The 15,154-nt window shown below is 37.8% G+C and overlaps 1 protein-coding gene across 25 annotated transcripts in view; it reads right to left on the bottom strand.

The window, feature by feature from the left end:
- LOC106880564 (latrophilin Cirl) overlaps positions 1-15,154 on the bottom strand; it is a 445,635-nt gene that overhangs the window by 97,781 nt on the left and 332,700 nt on the right. For 9 of the 25 annotated variants that reach the window (XM_089356433.1, XM_089356444.1, XM_089356450.1 and 6 more), the window contains one exon: positions 1,587-1,693. The exons of the other annotated variants lie outside the window; for them this stretch is intronic. The gene's annotated coding sequence lies outside the window, so the exon portion shown is untranslated. The remainder of the gene's footprint in view (positions 1-1,586; positions 1,694-15,154) is intronic. 25 annotated transcript variants of the gene reach the window in all.

Below are 15,154 nucleotides of genomic sequence, written 5' to 3'. Positions count from 1 at the left end.
ATATAAGCACAATAAGAAATACCCAGATTTAAAACAGCACTACAAAGGTCTATTTGTATTCTGTTGTTATTTTGTTTTCATATTCTGGGATTTTGACAAACAGTTAAATTTCTAGTCTTTTGACAGCTAGAATTTCAACATATCAAATTTTAGTTAAACAAAAATAACTAAAATCTTCCAATTATTACTATTTGTTATTTGCTTTTCTTTGGTTACATTAACTGTGTCATATATTTTGCTGTAATTTTCAGAGTGAACAAACTATAAATCATGAAACAGATTTTAAAACAATTGTTCTCTCAATTTCATGTTAGTTTTATTTAATAAATAAAATTACGCATGTGGGAAAGATGTTGTGATGTTAGCAATCTTAGTGCATTGGGGTTAGAGGAGAGATGATACTAGGCTTTGAAACAGTCTATGCTGAATATCCAAAAATATATGCTACATATTTGAAACAATAGTAAAACAGGTAATAAGCGCTAGAAGTATTAGTCATACTTCCTGGAGACAGCATCATCATCATCATTAGCTTTTTGAAGTCCTCTTTCCCATGTTTACATGAGTTATATGAAATTCATTGAGAGAGACATTTTACAGCCAGATGGCCTTCCTGTTGCCAACCTGCACTTGTTTTTAAGCAAAGTAATATTTCTCCTAATCTTCCGTGTGTGTGTGTGTTCAAAGCAATATATATGTGCCACGCTGGTACTGATGCCACGTAAAAAGCACTTAGTCCACTTTGTAAAGTGGTTGGCATTAGGAAGGGTACCCAGCCATAAAAACCATGCTAAAGGTGATAGTGGACCCTAATACAGTTTTCTGGCTTGCCAGCTCCTGTCAAATCATCCAGTCCACTTTATCATGGAAAATGATTGTTAAATGATGATGTAATGAGGATTATAATATAGAATGTATATATTGGTTCTGTACCAACCTTGATTATGAATTAAAGTTCGTCTGCAACTACAATTTTTCCTTTCTTTATACTTCATATATATATATATATATATATAGCCAGAGTTATGAAAATTTAGAAATTTTGAGAGATGAAATAAGTTGTTTTAACACTGCAACTTATGAGATGAAATAACTTGTTTTAACACTGCAAGTAGAAAAAGCTACAAATGCTAGCATCTAAAATCTTAGGTCAAAAACCCCACTTGAATGGAAAAAAAGTGTTTGTGCATGCGTGGATGCATGCATGTGATGAGCTTCTTTCAGTTTCCATCTACCAAATCCACTCAGAAGGCTTCAAATGGTCTCACACTGTAGAAAAAGACAGATACAGTAGTATGGAACTGAACCTAGAGTCATAGAGCAGTGAAGCAAACTTTTTAACCACACATGCAACTATATGTCTGTAGTTATGAAGATGGTATACAAATTTGCGATAAAAACACTGCTCAACAAGTTATAAATGCTAAGATGTCCAGCCTATTGTCTGAATTGATAATTTCAAATTCAAACATTATCAATGTTTGAATTTACATTCGAACCTTTTGTCATTCATAAAACAACATATAAATGAAATCAACAGTCAACAAAACTTCCCCTTATTTAAAAAAAAAAAACTGGCTCCGTACCTCTTCAAATAAATCTGTTGTGAATGCCAGATAAGGTGGAGAATTTGGCATGGAGGGTCTCAAATTTCAGCTCTTACCCTGAGGGTCAGCAATACATTTACATGCATCTAGGTCAAAGGTCAATAGAATAAGTAATCAAGCAGTATAAAACATACCGTGGTAGTGTTGCAATAAAATATATATAGGACAATGTTGAAGTAAAACTGAGATGAAAGTTATTCATTAAACTGGAAGCACCAACTGGTGCACAACAACACAAGCAAGATAAAAGCTGCTAACAGCTACACAGTTCTATGCATCTGTGAAACTACGCCTTAGTCTTCTAAGTTAGTGAAGGTAATTAGCTCTTCACTGTGATAACAGTAGTTGAATAGTGTGTGTGTGTATGTGTGTGTGGGGGGGACGAATAGTGGTTGATGTTGGAAATGTGGTGGAGGACTAACTGTAGTTGTATTGGTGAGGGTAGAGGAGAGAGAAAGAGAAAGACAGACAGACACACAGAGAAAGAGACAGAGAGGTAGAAATGATAAGGAGAGTTAGGTATGGAAGAGAGGTATGGCTTGTGGAGAGAGACAAAGATGGTGGGGAGAGGGGTAAAGAAAGAGTTAAAGGTGGTGGATGAGGGAGGTGAAGGGGAGAGGTAAAGATGTGAGAGAGAGATGGGGTAAAGGTGGTAAAAAGAGAGAGAGGGTTGTGGAGAGAGAGAGTGAAGGAAAAGAACATAAAAAATGAATTTGGGAAAAAGGTGAGAGGTTAATGAGAGATGCTAAGAAAGATAAAGAGAGCGAGAGTATCTAGAAGAAATGAGAGATAGAGAGAGAAAGCGAGTGAGTACATGGAGAAGAGAAAGAGAAACGCTTGCCTCGGTTATTTTAGTCATAACTTTCATGTCCTAAGTAGGCGTTACATCTCACTTGAGATTACATTTACAGTTTCATCTTGGGATGTTAACAAGTCAATTTTATAGCTGGATTAACACCAAGTATAACAGTCCACCTAACGGCAGGAATTTCTGTTATCTTTTTTTTTTACTTTTCTTTTTGAAGCAGAAGAAAAGTGCGGTGGCCATGACCCTCACATGGGGCATTAGTAACATAAGTGAAATTGAAACCAAGTCACACTTGACTTCTCCCAGAATCCACTACTGGATTAAAGATAATGATGAAGATGATTGATTCTCACAGAGGCATGAAGTTAATGCCTCTGTATATATTTGGGAAGACGTTCTTGTATTTCCCAAAAGTCAGCAGAAAGAGGGTATAAGATGGCTACAACAGGAAATTAATACCAAACTGTGGAATCAGTTTGCTGGGAACTTCTATGTTTATCTGAATTAATAATTTCTTTTACTCTCTTTTACTTGTTTCAGTCATTTGACTGCGGCCATGCTGGAGCACCACCTTTAGTCGAACAAATCGACCCCAGAACTTATTCTTTGGAAGCCTAGTACTTATTCTATCGATCTCTTTTGCCAAACCGCTAAGTTACTGGGACATAAACACACCAGCATCGGTTGTCAAGCGATGTTGGGGGAGGGCAAACACAGATACGCAAACATATATATACATATATACGACGGGCTTCTTTCAGTTTCCGTCTACCAAATCCACTCACAAGGCTTTGGTCGGCCCGAGGCTATAGTAGGAGACACTTGCCCAAGATGCCACGCAATGGGACTGAACCCGGAACCATGTGGTTGGTAAGCACGCTACTTACCACACAGCCACTCCTGCACCTCTGTTAATGTTGTTAATATTTCTAACATTGCTAAGGCAGCAAGCTGGCAGAAACGTTAGCAAACTGTGTAAAATGTTTAGCAGTATCTCATCTGTCTTCACGTCCTGAGTTCAAATTCCGTTGAGGTTGACCTTGCCTTTCATCCTTTCAAGGTTGGTAAAATAAGTACCAGTTAAGCACTGGGGTCGATATAACTGACACACTCCCCACCAAAATTGCTGGCCCTGTGCCAAAATTTGAAATCAGTATTTCTAACATTGAAGGTGGCAAGTTGGTAGAATCGTTAGCATGCTGAGCAAAATGCTTAGCATCATTTCATTTATCTTCATGTTCCGAGTTCAAATTCCACTGATGTTGACTTTGCCTTTCAACCTTTTGGTGGGGTCAATAAAATAAACACCAGTTTAACACGGGTTGATGTACTCAACTTAACCCATCTCTCGAAATTGCCGGCCTTGTGTCAAAATTTGAAACCAAAATTTCTAACGTTGGTAGAAAGTTGCAGATTTTCAGCAAATGTAGGCGTAGGAATGGCTGTGTGGTAAGTAGCTTGCTTACGAACTACATGGTTCCAGGTTCAGTCCCACTGCGTGGCACCTTGGGCAAGTGTCTTCTACTATAGCCTCGGGCCGACCAAAGCCTTGTGAGTGGATTTGGTAGACGGAAACTAAAAGAAGCCCGTCGTATATATGTATATATGTGTATATGTTTGTGTGTCTGTGTTTGTACCCCCAACATCGATTGACAACTGATGCTGGTGTGTTTACGTCCCCGTAACTTAGCGGTTTGGCAAAATAGACCGATAGAATAAGTACTAGGCTTACAAAGAATAAGTCCTGGGATCAATTTGCTCGACTTAAGGCGGTGCTCCAGCATGGCCACAGTCAAATGACTGAAACAAGTAAAAGAGTAAACAAAAAAGCAGAGTTGATTTGCTAGGTTTTGAACAAAGAGAATAAAGAAACATAAATAAATATTGAACATAATTCAGTCCAGCACTGCTATCTATGTCACTCCACCAGATTGCCTAACAATGACATAAAGTTATAAACTTGCAAAGAGTGCTGTATAAGTGATTGATATCAACTCAGTATAAGACTAGTACTAAATCTATTGTCTCTGGAGTGGCATGATCAATTTTTTAAGCAGGAATTTGAAATCAGAATGTAAAAGAATGTAATTAAATGCTGCAAGGAATTTAGCCTGGTACAATACCATCTCTGTCACACACTCCAATAACAAATAACGTTATGTTTCATATATATTGAGGTATTTGGTCACATCTCTTTGTGTTCTGAGCTTAAATCTTGCATATATTCACTTTAGCCCGCCCCACCTTTAAAAAAATTTTTTTTTTACTTCTGAGGCTGATAAAGAGAATACTGGGAGTAGTGCCTTTAGAGTTTACTGGATCCTTTTGTGCCTATAAAAGAGTCTGCGGTTACAAGCATTCTAACCAGGTCTTCAGATTGAGAATAACTGTCCTTTACTCCCACCTGGCTAATAAACCCTGCAAAAGACCAGGGTCATGACCATTGCTCTTCCTCCTCTTGATTATGTCATGGAAAATGATAAAATTAAGAGAATGCAAAGTACCTAAGCTGACCCACAACAGTCTGTAGTTTATCTATAACTCACTATATGAGTTTTAAAAATCTTCAAGGTAGTGAGCATGAAATACTGAGCGGTAACTGCCTTCTTTGATGTTCTGGTATATATAGGTGAAATGACTGTGGAGGCAAAATGGCCTAGTGGTTAGGGTAGCGGACTCGCGGTCATAGGATCACGGTTTCGATTCCCAGACCGGGCGTTGTGAGTGTTTATTGAGCAAAAACACCTAAAGCTCCACGAGGCTCCAGCAGGGGATGGTGGCGAACCCTGCTGTACTCTTTCACCACAACTTTCTCTCACTCTTACTTCCTGTTTCTGTTGTGACTGTAATTCAAAGGGTCAGCCTTATCACACTGTGTCACGCTGAATATCCCTGAGAACTACGTTAAGGGTACACGTGTCTGTGGAGGGCTCAGCCACTTGCATGTTAATTTCACGAGCAGGCTGTTCCATTGATCGGATCAACTGGAACCCTTGACGTCGTAAGCGAAGGAGTGCCAACAACAACAAAGGTGAAATGGCTATAATCAGAATAAAAACCAGACTGCTGACTGACTGGTTTCTTTTCAAAGTGACCTTTAATATACAACATACTTTTAATGTACAACAGTCCTCATACTTTATATGTAAGAAACAGAGGCAGAGAGTTGGCAGAATGGTTAGTACGTTGGATGAAATGCTTAATCAACCCTAGCAGAATTTGAATTCAGAACAAGGATGGACAAAATCATCCTTTCGGGGGGCCAAATACTTGGGTTGACGAGATCAATTTCTCCCTCCCCTCAAAAACTACCAGCACTGTGCTAAAATGTGAAACCATTATATAAGAGACAAAGAATATTTTTGTTTTTTACAGAGGCATGCCATCAGAGATTGGTATGTGAGTGGGTGTGTGAAGTTTATCACGGAGCTTATCTGAAAGCATTAGGGATGGAAACAAAATAGCTTCAGTTTGAAAGAAAAATCTGGGGTCGTAGAAAAGCACTTAACACACACCATTTTTCAAACTATGTCAAACTCGAAAAGCTTTGAATTGAAAAGAAAAATAACAAATTTACAGTGACTTTTTAATTATATTTGTATCTCTCTCTCTCTCTCTCTCCACACACATACACACATATATATATATACAAACACAGAATTTCCCTGTGTCACATGACAGTAGTATGTATGTAAATTTATGACTAAAGTCTAGCAAACTTTTTTTATTTTATTTTATTTATAAAGAATTTGAGTGCTTTGTTGTTAGGAACAACTGTGTATGAACTTCTATGTTATCATATGGTTGGCTTAATACAATAGTAAAATCTCCCTCAACAACAGCTTTTAACTCAAGAGTGAGTTAATTCCAGTGAGGAATTTTGTGCTTATAGTCCAGTTTGAAACAATCTACTCATGAAATCTTTAAAAACCCATATGGAAAGAAAAAAAAAAATGGGTCGGTGGTTTGAGTTTTAAGACAAAAGCAACTATTTGATATAATTTACATACCTATGAATTTATAATGTTTTTGATTCATTTTTCTGTTTTTCAGTTCAGAAGTCAACCTACAGGTTCTTATGCACTTGCAATTTGTTTCTGCAACTAAAAGACCTCCCTACTTTTGTTTCAGAATATCATCATCATCATCTATATCACCTTCTTATGATTGAATGGGTCAGATTGACTCAATGAGTTAGATCGGATGCCCCTTCTGATGTCAACCTTCACTGGTTTCCACACAAAGGAATATTTCACCATGGAAGACAGGAATCCAACAACATTGCTTGCATTATTATTTACAGTCATCAAGGCAGCAAGCTGGCAGAATCATTAGCATGTTGGATGAAATGCTTAGCAGTATTTTGCCTGTTACTATGTTCTGAGATCAAATTCTGCTGAGGTCGACTTTACTTTTCATCCTTTTGGGGTCGATAAATTAAGCACCAGTTGTGTACTGAGGTGAATCTAATCAACTGGCGAAAAGCAATGTTGACCTTGGTAGGATTTGAACTCAGAACTTAAACACAACTAAACACTGCAAAGATTTTTTGTTTACTCTGTTTAATCCTGAACCAATAATGGAGCTTCAATACACATGGTTTCTTAATCTGCTAAAAAGAGGAGTGAAATCTCCCTCAAATCACATTTACCAGTTTGGTTTTTTTTCAAGTACACGTGCAGGTATGACAAGAAGCTGACTTTGCAACCAAATGGCTTAGAGTTCAGTCTCACTGTATGGTAATTTGGGTAAGTGTCTTCTACTATAACCTTGGGCTGACTAATGCCTTGTGAATAAATTAGGTAGATGGAAACTCTAAGATGCATGTTGTATATTTATGTGTGTGTGTATGTGTGCATGTGGTATGTACACGTGTGTGTCTGTGTTTGTTCTCACCACTGCTTGACAACCAGTATTGATTTATTTACATCCTCACAGCTTAGTGGCTTCGCAGAAGGGTTCAACAGAAAAATAGCACACCGAACCTTCTTTCGGTCATGAATGACCATGGGATTGCACCTAGAAAGTTACTTTCTGAGGCACAAGTCCAAGCAAGGCTGTTTATGGAAGACCAGCAGTTGCCCCACTCCATGCCAACGATGTTATCCAAGGGAAAGGGAAAAACAAAGGCCAATACAGCCTGGTACCAGTGACATCACAACTCATTTCTACAGATGAGCGAAATGGAGCAACATGAAATGAAGTGTCTTGCTCAAGAACACAACACACAGCCCAGTCCAGGAATCAAACTCACTACTTTGTGATTGTGAGTAAGTACTGGAGTCAATTCATTCAATTAAACCTTTCAGGGCTGTGCCCCCGTATCGCAGTGGTTCAATAACTGAAATAAGTGAAAGATAAAAGATACACACTGGAAAATGGAAAAATGAAACCTTAGTTATAAAAACACAGGTTGATTAGGGCTGTAAAGCATTTAACCATAGGTTTGCTCAATGAAATCTGACCTAGGGCTATACATGAACAACATACTATTAATTCTACTTCAAGACTCTTAAATTGTAGCTCATAAGTAAAAAAAAATTATGTGAAGAAATTGTAATTGAGAATTGTCAAGTGTCTCAACCTATTCAGGGAACACTGAATATTTAAATTACTATCAGTAGATAATTTATAATTTTATGTAAATGTTAGGAAAAGCATCCAACTGAAGAAACCATGCCAAAGCAGACACTGAAGCATGGTGCAGTCCCCTGGCTCATCAGTTTTTGTCGAACCATCCAACCCATGCGAGTATGGAAGAAAAAAAGAGATTAACTGAATTTTCTTATTCTCTCTGAGGTTTTGTCTGTTAGTCTGTATGTTTATTTTGCCTTTCAGGTTGAGAGAGAAGTGATCACATTGAGGAATGGTAATCTGGTTTCTGGTTTCTAGGTAAGTGATAATGTTGAGAGAGAGAGAGAGGGAAGAAGAGTGTATGAGATAGTGAGAGACAGAGAGAGATAGAGAGTGAGAGACAGAGAAAGAAAGAGTGAGAGACAGAGAAAGAAAGAGTGAGAGACAGAGAAAGAAAGAGTGAGAGACAGAGAAAGAAAGAGTGAGAGACAGAGGGGGAGATTTAGAGTGAGAGACAGAGAGAGAGAGATATAGAGTGAGAGACAGAGAGAGAGAGATATAGAGTGAGAGACAGAGAGAGAGAGATATAGAGTGAGAGACAGAGAGAGAGAGATATAGAGTGAGAGACAGAGAGAGATATAGAGTGAGAGACAGAGAGAGATATAGAGTGAGAGACAGAGAGAGATATAGAGTGAGAGACAGAGAGAGATATAGAGTGAGAGACAGAGAGAGATATAGAGTGAGAGACAGAGAGAGATATAGAGTGAGAGACAGAGAGAGATATAGAGTGAGAGACAGAGAGAGATATAGAGTGAGAGACAGAGAGAGATATAGAGTGAGAGACAGAGAGAGATATAGAGTGAGAGACAGAGAGAGATAGAGTGTGAGAGACAGAGAGATAGAGTGTGAGAGACAGAGAGATAGAGTGTGAGAGACAGAGAGTGATAAAGAGTGAGATAAAGTGTGAGAGACAGAGAGAGATAAAGAGTGAGATAAAGAGTGAGAGACAGAGAGAGATAAAGAGTGAGAGACAGAGAAAGAAAGAGTGAGAGACAGAGAAATAAAGAGTGAGAGACAGAGAGGGAGATAAAGAGTGAGAGACAGAGAGAGATAGTGTGAGAGACAGAGAGATAGTGTGAGAGACAGAGAGAGATAGTGTGAGAGACAGAGAGAGATAGTGTGAGAGACAGAGAGAGATAGTGTGAGAGACAGAGAGAGATAGTGTGAGAGACAGAGAGAGATAGTGTGAGAGACAGAGAGAGATAGTGTGAGAGACAGAGAGAGATAGTGTGAGAGACAGAGAGAGATAGTGTGAGAGACAGAGAGAGATAGTGTGAGAGACAGAGAGAGATAGTGTGAGAGACAGAGAGAGATAGTGTGAGAGACAGAGAGAGATAGTGTGAGAGACAGAGAGAGATAGTGAGAGACAGAGAGAGATAGTGTGAGAGACAGAGAGAGATAGTGTGAGAGACAGAGAGAGATAGTGTGAGAGAGAGAGAGATAGTGTGAGAGACAGAGAGATAGTGAGAGACAGAGAGAGATAGTGTGAGAGACAGAGAGATAGTGTGAGAGAGAGAGAGATAGTGTGAGAGACAGAGAGAGATAGTGTGAGAGACAGAGAGAGATAGTGTGAGAGACAGAGAGAGATAGTGAGAGACAGAGAGAGATAGTGTGAGACAGAGAGCAAGTGAGACAGAGAGAGACACGGGAAAGAGGGAGAGACATGGAGAGAGGGAGAGACATGGAGAGAGAAAGAGAGGGTGTGAAAATGAAGAAAACTTCTGAAGAACTAAAGTTGCCACAGTTAAGTGTCTTGGGATAAAATGTAGTACCAGTTGTGGAATATGAACCAAAAATCTATTTGGTTGGTCGATTCTCCTCCTAATGAATTTGTGCCAGCTGAAATTCTCTTATGATGAAGAAATAGATGAAGAAATAGATGAAGAAATAGATGAAGAAATAGAACTTATGATGAAGAAATAGATAATATAAAATTTATTAGATTTCCATTCACACACTTAAATATTTTTTGCTTATCACATTCTTCAGAATGAAAGAAACTTTAAACATTTCTCTCTCTCTCTCTCCTACAACTCGATATCTCATTTAATAAGCAGAAATTAAATATTAATTCACATACAATCTTTCACCGACATACATCTATTTATATATATATATATATATATATATATATATATACACACATACATACACATAACAAGGAATCATACTCATATGCACATACAAATACATACATGTACACACATGAATATAAATATATATATATATATACACACACATGCACATATATACATACACACAGACATATATGAATATATGTATACACACACACACACACACACACACACACATATACACAAATACACATACTATACATATATATATATGCATATACACGCACATATACACATACATGCATACACCAACACATACACAAATATACACACACAAGACAGTAGCAGACTGCATCATGAAGTTGTCACACAGATTTGCTGCAGTTTTAATAGACAATACACAGAGGAGAAAAGAAGGCGTGTACATGTAAAGAGTGGATTACAAGCAGATGTAGTGGGTGGGGTTAGCTACATAAAAAACTAAACATATCAGCTATTTTGTAGTGTATGAATGTATGTGTGCATAAATGTGTATAAGGACATGTGTGAGTTTGTAATGCAGATATATGTATCTGCATAAACACATGTATGTATTTGCAAATATACATGCATGTTCGCAAATATATACGTGTGTGTGTACAAATTGTGTGTATTTGTATGCAAATGCATTCGTGTGGATATATATATATATATATAGGTGGTTTGTCTCTAAATTAGTTATATATATATATATATATATATATATATATATATGTATGTCTGTGTGTGGAAAGTGAGGTTCATTATTTAAAAGAACAAGGATGATGATAAATTTGGTGGTGGGAGTAGAAAAAAGATTCACGTTTCATACATATATATATACCATCCTATATCCTTACAAACATAATCATTGTTGTTGTTGACATCATGCTGTTTAAACCTGACTTTTCTTCCTTCTCACTTTGCAGATACAAATGCATGCACTGACAAACACACACACATAATGTATGTATGTATATATATGTTGATTCATGCATATATACATACATATATACGTACATAATATGCAAACAGACTTGAGCCCAAAACAATGAACATGTTTTATGTTTAACAGTGATAGCTGTGTTGGTGGTATTGTTGGTTGCAATGGGGATGTTTAATACCAGTAGTAATATAGTTAAATGGTGAGGAGAACAGTAGTGGAGGTGGGTGTGGGTTGGTGGGGGGAAGGGGAGGTGTGGGTGAGGCAGGGAAATAGGAGAGGAGGGAGACAGAGTGAGTGAGTGAGAAGAGAGAGAAGAAAGGAGAAAGGAGGGAGAGAGAAAACGAGTGAGAGAGGAGAGTGTGAGTGAGGAAGGGAGAGGAAAGAGTGAAAGGGAGAGAAAGCGAGAGTGAGTGAGGCAGAGGGAGTGAGCGAGGCAGAGGGAGTGAAGCCGAGAGTGAGGAAGGGGGGAGGGAGTACTGAAAGAAGGAGGGAGCAGGGGAGAGAGGGTGGGTGCAAGAGTGCAACCCGCCACCGAACCATCCAACTAACCAACCATCCATAAAAGATGTTTTCCCTGCAGGGTGCCACACTGTTTCGTTATAACCAGTGGTGGTGGTGGGACTATATTGTGGAGATAACTGAGAAGCTTGGGGGTGGAATATATGGAAGATTATAAGGGTTAGGAATAAAGGGATTTGGCATGTTGGGAGCTTCACTCCGTCTTTTATACAATCGTTCTGTAACTCCCTATCCAACCTCCCCTCCTAACCCCTTCTTTCCTGAGCAACTGACTCAGCTGAAGATATTGCCACCACCACCATTACCACTGCCACTAGAATCATCCAGGGTTACCTCACCAGATCTATTCCTATCATTCCAACCATCCCCCATTGACTAATTTTTCAACACTAACCACCGCCTCCTCCTTGTCTTTCCCAACTACAACATTCTCTGTCTGTTCTTATAACCACAATGCCCTCCATCTTTCTTTTTGTCCTCCTCACACCACTCACACTTTACATCCCTCTACACACTTCCTAACTTTATTATTCTTCACACTATTTCCACAACTGTACCATCACCACTACCACCAAACAGTTTCCCCAAACATCTTCAACACCAGATATAAAAAAAAAAAACAACAAGCTAACACAACAAAAACTCAGTGACTCAGTGACTGTCTTCTCTGACCAGGAAGAGAAGAAAAGAAGACGACAACAAAGAAAAGCCTGGTAGAAGCATCAACATCATTAGTATCATTATCATATTATTATCATCAGTATATTGTTAATATTAATAATAACAACCCTACTAGTGGCATTTAATTTCATTGGTTGCAGAAGTACCTAGTATTTGTAGTCATTGTAGTGATATATCGCATGTGGTAATGACAGGAGTGAAGTAGTAGCCATCATGCTTGAAATAAGTAGATAGACAGCCGACAACTGTAAAGGGTTGTTTTTTTGTGTTACTTGTCCTATTTTCCATTTCTCTTATTGTTTGCGTATTTAACTCATTTGTTTTCATATTTCATGTTGTTTCCTGTTGGTGACGTCCTGTACCCATATGTGTGTGTGTGTGTGTGTATATATATATATATATATATATATATATATATATATATATATATATATATATATATATATATAGTTACCATCATCACTTTATGTCACCTTTTCCATGTTTGGATGGGTCTAATGAAATTTGTAGAGGCAGATCTTCTACAGCTGGGTGTTCTTTCTGTTGGCAATTTAAGTAATATTTCTATTCTAACACCAGAATGTCTAACTTAAGACATAACATCACAGCATAATGATTAAATTAACCCCAGGAGATGACTGTTATCTATTTTATTGATTTGTTTTTTGAAAAATGCAAGGATGATATTTGAAGTGGAAATGTATAACATTTTCACTTCAAATATCATGGTTTTGTCTGGGTTTCCATTTATTCTGCCATTCAACCGACCACTGCCACCACCAGCAATAATAATAATAATAATAATGATTTCATTTATTTGCTACAAGGGCAAAGGATGAGGAAACAACACAGAGGCAGATATAAAGTGTGGGAGTTTACATATATTAATGAAATGATAAAAAAGAAAGAAAGAAAAAAGTAATTATACACAGTATACACTGAAGAAGAAGGGACATATGCATAGCATACAAAGATAGAAAAAAAAAAAGAAAATGGCGGGATGGATGATAGAGATGTAGCCCTCCTGATACAGGAAAGCCTCAAAGGATAATTGAGGAACCCTGCTGTCTGAGATTTCCCTGAAACCCTAATAATAAATAATAATCTTTCCATTATAGACACAAGGCCTGAAATTTATGGGAAGTGGGATCCTAGTCAATTACATCAACCCAGTACTTGACTGGTACTTACTTTAATAACTGAAAAATGAAAGGCAGAGTTAACCTTGGTGGAATTTGAACTCGGATTGAAAAGATGGATGAAGAGCCACTAAACAATCTGCCTGGTGTTCTGATGGTTCTGTCAGCTGATCACCTTAATAATAATGATGATGATGATGATGACACTCTCAATGATTAGCCAGAGATGATTTTTAAAATGAGAATATCTGAAATAAACTCGACTGCTCTCACAAATGAGAATACTAAATATGAACCCGACTGCTCTCAAAGATTAATAAAAACAGGAAAAATAATCCAGAATCCTTGTCCAGTACCAAATCGACCCCAAAATCTAATCAGTTCATGCCAATCACAAGGCCAAACATCCCTGAAAGTTTAATCTGAATCTCTCCAGTGGTTCTTGAGATATCTTGTCCACAAACAGACAAACACGACTGTAAACAATACCTCCGCCTTCGCTAAGGCAGAGATAATAATAATAATTATTATTTTCATTATCATTATTATATTTCTAGCATAGTTATAAGTCTGAAATTTGGTGGTAGGAGGTTAGTTAATACCGTTAACTATATCTAATACTAGAATGGTACTTTATTTTATTGAGCCCAAAAGGATGAAAGAGTAAAGTTGATCCTGGCAGAATTCAAACTCAGAATGTAAAGTGTCAGAATGAATATACAAGTTATTTTATTTGACATTCTAACAATTATACCAATTTCTAACAGTTGCAAAACCACACATCTTGGGGGAAGGAATAATATATCATATCTATCCAAGAACTTAACTGGTATTTTATTTTAATGACCACTTGTAAAAGGATAAAAGGCAAAGTTCTTAGCAGGATTTGAAGTCAGAATGCTAAGAGCTGGGAGAAATGCTGCAAAGATTTTTCCTGATGCTCTAACAATTCTGTCAACTTGATGTTTAAGAAGTTTGCTTCCCAAAGACATGGTCCCAGGTTCAGTCCCACTGTGTGACACCTTGGGAAAGTGTCTTCTACTGTAGCCTTGGGCCAACTAAAGCCTTGTGAGTATATTTGGTAGATGGAAACTGAAAGGAGCCCATCGTGGTGCCCCAGCATGGCCACAGCCTAAAAAATGTAACATCAAAGAATAAATATATTTGTGTGTGTGTGTGTGTGTCTTTTGTGTCTGTGTTTGCCTCCTCTGCCATCACTGCTTGACAACCAGTGTTGGTGTGTTTATGTTCCTGTAACTGACTAGTTCATCAAAAGAGATCAACTGAATAAGTACTAGGCTTAAAAAATAAGTCCTGGGGTCAATTTGTTTGACTAAAACTCTTCAAGGCAGTGCTCCAGCATGGCCACAGTCAAATGACTGAAACCAGTAAAAGAATATAGAAGAATAAACCTGTTTTCAGAGCAAAAAGGGATGCTACAAAGGCTCATATGGTTGTGAAGATTAACAGAGCTATAAAAGAGTACTGCAGGAGAAAAGGGTTTGAGTATGGCATGAATTGACTACCAGAAGCAGGACGCTATGGGAAAACATGTCTGGAGTAAATATGACAGTAAACAATTTTTCAGAAAAAGTAAACCACCTCTATTAGAAAAATATTCCAAGGGGATTATTTCTCTCCACTCCTTTTCTGTCTGGCACTGATGCCTTTACCTGACATGCTAAACAAAACAGGAGGTAGATTAATGCACTATGGCTAAGACAATC

Source organism: Octopus bimaculoides, chromosome 8, assembly GCF_046866305.1.
Source record: "Octopus bimaculoides isolate indiv1 chromosome 8, ASM4686630v1, whole genome shotgun sequence".
Classification (NCBI taxonomy): domain Eukaryota; kingdom Metazoa; phylum Mollusca; class Cephalopoda; order Octopoda; family Octopodidae; genus Octopus; species Octopus bimaculoides.
The sequence above is the reverse complement of the archived record's forward strand: the minus strand, read 5'-3'. Positions and strand labels throughout refer to the sequence as shown.